The sequence below is a fragment of the Ochotona princeps genome, chromosome 12 (genome assembly GCF_030435755.1).
Source record: "Ochotona princeps isolate mOchPri1 chromosome 12, mOchPri1.hap1, whole genome shotgun sequence".
Classification (NCBI taxonomy): domain Eukaryota; kingdom Metazoa; phylum Chordata; class Mammalia; order Lagomorpha; family Ochotonidae; genus Ochotona; species Ochotona princeps.
This window is the reverse complement of record NC_080843.1, coordinates 39,604,238-39,612,143: the sequence shown is the minus strand read 5'-3', so window position 1 is coordinate 39,612,143 and position 7,906 is coordinate 39,604,238. Positions and strand designations below refer to the sequence as shown.

General features: G+C 33.4%; 1 pseudogene; it reads left to right on the top strand.

Moving 5' to 3' along the window:
• The first annotated feature begins 6,477 nt into the window (after nt 1-6,477).
• LOC101518026 (small ribosomal subunit protein eS25-like) lies at nt 6,478-6,869 on the top strand (annotated as a pseudogene).
• Nucleotides 6,870-7,906: the final 1,037 nt, after the last annotated feature.

The window sequence follows — 7,906 nt, the reverse complement described above, 5'->3', positions numbered from 1 at the left end:
TGTAGGATTGTTTGAACAATATTATCTTAAGGTTGAGTAGATACATTCACATAATCTTAACTCCTTTTTTTAAGATTTATTTATTTTTATTGGAAATTTAGACATACAGAGAGGAGGAGAGACAGAGCGGAAGGTTCACTCTTCATGTGGCTGCAACGCATGGAGCTGAGCCAATCCGAAGCCAGGAGCCTGGAGCCTCTTCCGGGTCTCCCCCACGTGGGTGCAGCGTCCCAATGCATTGGGCCGTCCTCAACTGCTTTCCCAGGCCACAAGCAGGGAGCTGGATAAGAAGTGGGGCCATCAGGATTAGAACTGGTGCCCATATGGGATTCTGGCACATTCAGGGCGAGGACCTCAGCCGCTAGGCCACTGCGCTGGACCCCTTCTTTTTTCTCTTCTCCTCCTCCTCCTGCTCTGCCTCCTTTCTTCCTTCTCTGTCCCCTCCCCCTGCTCCTCCCCCTGCTCCTCCTTTTCCTTCTGCTTCTCCTTAATTTGTGTTATAGTTCCATAGGCTCTGAGATTTCCCTTATCCCCCTTCCAATGCCCTCTCCATGACTGAGTTCCCCCACATTGGTACAATAGTATAGTTCTTCATAACCAGTCATATGTCCATCATTGCGGGCATAGACAAAGCCAGTGTCCAGCATCCTATTGTCAAGATATATTGAGCAGCTTCATTGAGAATCTACATTTGTTCTGGAAATAGAGATGTACACTGCATTGTATCCTCATATCAGGATATGATAGTCTCAATTACGCAGTTACTATACATCCCCTTAAATTAAGACACACGCACACACACACACACACATACATAATCATCAGCAGGGAGAAAAATAGAAATTTAGAATGACATGAAATTAAATAACATGCTACAAAATAACTAATTTGTTGCTTAAATGTACAAGAAATCAAGTACTTTCTTGAAAAAAGTGTACGACCTATTGTACGACCTATGTGTCAGTGAGGGATTTAATATATGAGAAAAAACTGTGTTGAATAAATGAAAACAAAAATAAACAAAAAGGAATTAATATAATGCATAATGCAAATTCACCTTATCAAAGATTCATTCTGGGCAACACATTATTAATAAAGCCGCTTCGTCCTCGTGCACTGTAATCCGAATGCTCGTTCTCATTGGTTATCTTTTATACATCTATATCTGATGTAGCTTCCAGCTTTCATTTAATCACATTTTTGATCTTCAGTGAAAAAGTCAAAATTCTGAACTTAAGGAATTGTCTTCCTGGGAGTTTTTCATAGATTCTTTGTAAAAAGGGAGTGTACACTGGCCACAGGAAATAAGTCCAAATTGGGATGTATCTCCAAGGCAAACCCTTCTGTTTTTGGACTTGACTGCAGTCAGCACAACCCTAGTGCCTCATGTAGTGGTGCAACATAACCTACATATTGTTTCTAGGTCTCTGAACCACTTCAGAATGGAGAATTCCTTTCATGATGCAACAGAATTTCAAGCAGACATAACCAATTTTGAATTGATATATATATAATATAAAAATTATTGTTTTTTTCTAATTAAGAACTATTTTAAATTTCAAGGATTGTATAGGACTGAGTTTCACCTTACAAATGTAACTGGTTACAGATATTTACATTAAGAATGATCAAATATCTGTAATGCAATCGCTTCTTGGCCTTTTGGCTAAGATCAAGTGCAAATACCTGTAATGCAACCAGCTAGCCAAAAGCATAAAAAAGGAAGCATAAAGTAATGTTAGAATGTTAAGATATTGTTTGTGCATATTTACCAAATATAATTATACTTAGTAAATGTGTCATCTTTGAACTTATAATTCTACATTCTATTTACAAACTATTATATGTGATATATGAGCTATTAAAGCAACTTACTAAATGAGGTAATTATTTTCTTGTTAATATTCAAGGGTAAAGAGAAAAAAAGTAAAATTTAGGGTCAAAATGATTTCTTTAAATGCATGAAATTGTAAATTTTTGAAGAAATAATTATATGAAGAATTTATTATTTTTAGAAGTAAATAAAATAAAAAATCACTCTTTTTACTGGCCAATTTAAGAATAATAATTCTTCATTTGCTCATTTTGAGAAAAATAGCAGGCAGCTTTTCACAAATGAATTCACAAAGGTCCAAAAACTCTTAAAAGGATTTGTGCCATGCAAGAAAAAAGTCAGTGCCCAAAGCCTTTGCTTTGGTGATGAGCCTAGCATTTTTCATTTGCACTACAATTTTAGCAAAGCTATTCAAAGATGTATTGCCTTACAAAAGCTGTAATAATCTGGGAAGTTTTCCAGATTCATTTACAAGAAAGCAAAGAGTTCAATTTGAGCTACATTCTGAAGGACTCTTCTTTATTCTCATTATAACCTAAACATCTTACACTGGACTGTCTGAACTCTTTGTTCAGGAGGCAAAGATGCCTTCATTGTGTACATTGCTTTGTGACACCAAACACATTATTCTGTACTGGGTATTCAGGAATCCATTCTTACCCTTCACTGAAGATTCACTCTGTGGATGTGCAAGACAGTAGCTCAATTTGAGAACACTATTTTTGTTTTGGGTTTTTTTTTTTTTCAGTTGGAACTGTTCAGTTTGTACTCTTTGCCGTAAAACACAGAACGTCTCCCTGACATTTCTAAACTCTACCATATGAAATGCTTATCAGATCTGGCACACAATATAAAAATGTTTATTTGTTTATTAGAAATTTCAAGTCTCAACATGGTTCAACTTAACTGCAATTGCAGGAGACAATTCTGAGCACATATTTTGTGTTCATAGTCATTAAGTGTAACATTTCCTTATCATTATAGCTAGATTTCTGCTGCATTTGTCAACTAGATAATAAGGATGTACATTTATGCTTTTGAGGAAGTATTTCCTCCATAATATTCTCTCACAGCTTTTCTAATTTTCCATTTGTTTAACCTTTCAACAGTATTATGACACAGTTCCCTAGGAGCAGAAAAGCAAGAAATAAGTGTGTTTATGAAAGATTCTTTATATATATTTATTGCTAGTATTTCAATTTTCAAACTGGATATCAACTAACATTTACAGACCAACAAATTCCCTTCTTTTACAATTGCTTCATTATTTATTTAACAGTAATTATTTCTCTTACAGTATTTATACTATAGTAAATGTCTCATTGGAGAGATTTATTGGATTTATCGGAATCATCTCATTGGACTTTCACAAAAAAAATATTAGATTTATGTAAATCTACCTTGAGAAGCATTTTCATTCCAAGGTTATGTATGGAAACATCCAGTATTTTTAAGATGACAAAAATTTCAAATTGATTTGTATTTTACGGCAACACAGCAGAAATCCAAAGAAGCTACTTGTAAATATGGTGGAAGTGACCCAAAACCAACATACAGAATATAAGTGCTGTGAGCCTGACACAATCAGAATTTTACTCTTGTTATAAATGTCTAATAAATATATTACAGTATTTATTATAGAAGAGATAGCCAATGAGAGTCATCATACAAAATAGCAAGTGAACCTATATTAAAAGAGCAGGACAATTCGACGGAGTGTATGCAAAGCAGATGTGCAGAAGAAATGAATACAGAGTAAGATGAAAGATCTTACACTATCCGCAAAAATTAGCACAAAATATATAATACAGTTAAATAGAAAATGTAAGATTATAAAACATCCATATCATTATTATTAATGACTTAAGCCCATCCCCGATACACAAATATCATGTTTTCTATGATTTGTGGTTGCTAATACGCAGAGTATAAATATTATAAAATACATGAATAAAATTCACATTCTGAAATTTAATCATTGTATGTAGCCTTCTCTATTCTGAACAACAGGAATTTTTCTACTTTATGACATGCTAATTTCTTCATTTAGTGGAAGACTGTGATTATATTAAAAATATATATGCCTCAAAATTTTTTTAAAATGAAGAAGTGGAAGGAAGGAAAGGGGAGAGAAGAGTTGGAGACAGAGAGGAACAATGGTATGAAGTATCATTATGTTGTTAAGACTATATACATGAGCTAAAAGAAAGCCAGTTCCCTTTACATAAATAAATACAAGAAAGATTAAAATGAAAAAATAAAAACTGGGTGATTATTGATACAAAGATGTTACTTTAGGTAAAACATTCATAATGGTAAAAGAAGATATTTTTTAAAAAAGAGTAAATAACCAAATTTAAAAACAAACAAAAGAATTGATCAGGAAGCTCAGAAAATGATATATAGTGACAATGAATATATATCATTATATTGATACATGTGTATCATAATTTACAACTATGACTACATATTAAATATACAATAATGCAATAGTATTGCACTACTATTAGACTGTGCAAAATCTTAACAAGATTATTTATGTGGCAAAATTTATACTCAGAAATGTTAATCACAGATTCATTACAAAATCCAATGGATAGTTAAAAATGCTTTCTCCCATATTTCTTCATTATTTCTCTGCTTTAAGGTTTTTAGGTTAACGTAAAGCCATATGTTTATTGTCTAAAAGTTTACATCAATGAATAACAGCAGAGAGAAAGGCAAAGGAGAAAGAAAAATATACTATATCCACAGACCCATCCCCCAAAATAGCACAGCACTTCGATTTACACGACAGCCAGTAGCCAGGAGCAACATCCTGATCTCATTTGGATGGCAGTAACCCAAACACATGGGTCATCTTTTTGCTGCCTTCCTAAGAATATTAGCATAAATGCAAGACAGGAAGCAAAGCAAGAGGGGCTCAATCTCCTCATAAATGGGATGTTGGCATTGGGAGGAAGGGTTTAATTCAGTGCAACAATGTTGCCCGCATTTTCATCCACTATCTAGCAGAAAGTCTGCATATACTTTGTTTTATTTTAAGATATTTTATATAAGAATGATTTGAAATTAATAAAGCAAAATTTGTGTAATAATACAGACTCCCCAAGGAGCCTACCCCTAGCTTTCCCGATTATTAACACGTCATATTAGTGTGATACATTTGTAACAATAAATGAGTCACAAACCCCCAGCCTTCCCTATTTTTAAATCCAGGTTTTCTTTATTCCTCTCACTCGTTCCAGTCTCAAGAAATAGACTCTCTCTGTGCAGACTGATGATTTTTTTATTAGCTTCCACAAATCAAGGAAAACATGTATTTGTTCTTCTATGTATGTCTGTCTCACCTCGATGCCTTTTAGGTCTATCAGTTTTACAGCAAATGATACGATATACTTGCTTTACACGGCTGACCAGTATTTCAATAAAGGCATATACCACATTTTCTTTAACCATTCATCTGATAATGAACACCTTGCTTATTTCGTATTTTATCTATTGAGATCACTGTTGCTATAAAAATGGTGCAACAGGTTTCTATTGGTGACAATGATTCCATGTCCTTTGGATATAACCCAGGCAGTGTCATTGTTGAATCACAAAACAAATTAAATCCCAGATGCTTTATATATTTAAAGAGATTGTCAATACAATAGATTCTCAGGGTCAAATCAAATGCCTGCTTATTAGTAAAACACAATTTTCATCATTTAATTGTATACTAATGTGATATCACTATAAAAAAAGAGATATAATGGCATTTATATGCAAAATTTTGAGAATATAATATGTCCTACCTTCATTACATCCTCCATTGTTTCCTTTCATTTCTTCCCTCCATTTTTCCTTTTTAAAGCTTGACTATGTTTTAATTTACATTGTAGACAAGTGATTCACTATCTATCAAATTAATTGTTCAACAAGTTTAAATAAAATTACTGTATTTCAGCAAAAATATAGTCAATCTATACATATACTCTAAACATAAAAATGATAGAATTGTATCTAGTTTGATCAGAAAGAAATGATATAAAAACCAAACAAAAAGAACATAAAATATCAATATCAAAATAGTGATGAGGAAATAATTCCAAAATCTGTAGGTATTAGATAAGAAGGAAGGTATAAAAAGTGCATTGGTCATTTAAGCAGCACACTTTAACTAGGCTCATTTCTTTAAATACACAAATTATTAATACTAAATAAGAATAAAAATATCAGGACAACCTGAAATGCATGTTAAAAGTCATTAGGAAAGCAATTTTGTATTAATGATCCTTTATAACATTCAATCAAAAATATTACTAATTTTATATAGAAACTCCCAGAAAACTAAAGAGGAAGAAAACTCCAAAATGGATCCCATATCTTTGCTGTGCTTTGATATGTCAGTCAAATACAAATGTCATCCGAAAAAGAGAATAAAAGAAATTAGATGCAAATTACTATTGTAATGTTATGAATAAAAGAGTGGGAGGGGAACTTGGGAGAGAGAAAGGGGATGTCAATGGGGAATCTCTACTCCTATAAAGAGATATCAGGAAAAATACTAAAACTAAATTCCTTAAAAGAATTATCAGACTTTTTGTCCTAGTTCTTGCAAGGCTGATGTTGTTGGCTGCTGCTCTCCGCACCTTGCCATGCCACTCAAGAATGACAAAAATAAGAAAAACGTCCGGAAATCAGCTAAAAAGAATAAGAACCCCATGAACAAATCGGAGGGTAAGGCCAAGAAGAAGTGGTGCAAAGGGAAAGTTGGGGACAAGCTCAACAACCTGGTTCTGTATGACAAAGCCATGTAGGACAAGCTCTGTAAGAAAGTCCCCAACTGCAACCTCATCATGCCCACTGTGCTCTCGGAGGCACTCAGGATCTCTGGGTCCTGGCAGCAGCTACCCTGCAGGTACTCCTGAGTAAAGGATTGATCCAACTAGTTTCAAAGCACAGAGCTCAAGCAATTTACACAAGAAACACCAAGGGTGGAAATCCACCTGCTGCTGGTGAAGATGCATCAATCAGTCCAATGAATTAAACCTTTGGAAAAATAAAGTCTCATTAAATAAAAAACTGGTAGATACATGAAATCTCATGAAATCGGATGCGAAAAACTCAGCATTTGTTGGATAATGAATAATAAATGACCACTGGGTCATGGATTAGAAAGAATAATAGCAACTTTTGTGTCACAGAGTACCTGAGAAGAATTATGTATTCTGAATTATCAACATCAGTACCAAATCTGGAGGTGTTTGAGCCATAATCCCACATACCAATTGGGAGATTCTGAATAAGCAATGCAAGAAAGTGATCCATTTTATGCATATAAATTATAACAATTCTTTTGTCATGGTTTATTTGAAAAACATGGGCTATCGTTTTGTGTGCTTGTTTAGGTTAAACAAAATGTTCTTCCCTTTTTTGTTAAAACTTGAAACTGGTAAGCAAACATTAGGTAAGACTAACTTAATATAACCTTTTCTGTTTCTTCATTTTTTGCAAATGGAATTGCTTATGTATAATAAATAATTTGTTACATGTTTACTGGTTTCATTAACTCAGATACTTGTGAAACTGATTTTAACACAAACCTTCTCACAACTCTTTTCTCTATCTCATTTTACTCTGATAGTTTATTTTGAAAACAGTTTTCATTTATTCCATATTTCAACTTCCTATCTAACTGTAAAATATTATTCTTAATTTAGTATTTATCATGTTATGCATCTTTATCATAAGATTCATCTGATGCTCGAATTAAAATTACTTTAGTGGGAAGCAATATTTATTGGAGCTTTTCTTTGCATTTTTTAATATTTTGCAAAATTCACTTACATTGTTACTGCATAGAATGCTGGCTTTATAGGTCCTCTTGATATGTCACCATGTAAACATGATCATTAATTCTATCTTTATAAAAGTAATTTTATAATAATTACAAGCACTTATGGGGTAAAAGTTATATCGTGATTGGGTCCAGTGCTAAAACCTTCACTTTATACATGCTGGCATCCCATATGGACACTGGTTCATATCCCGGCAGCCCAGTGTCTCATCCAGTTCTCTGCTTGT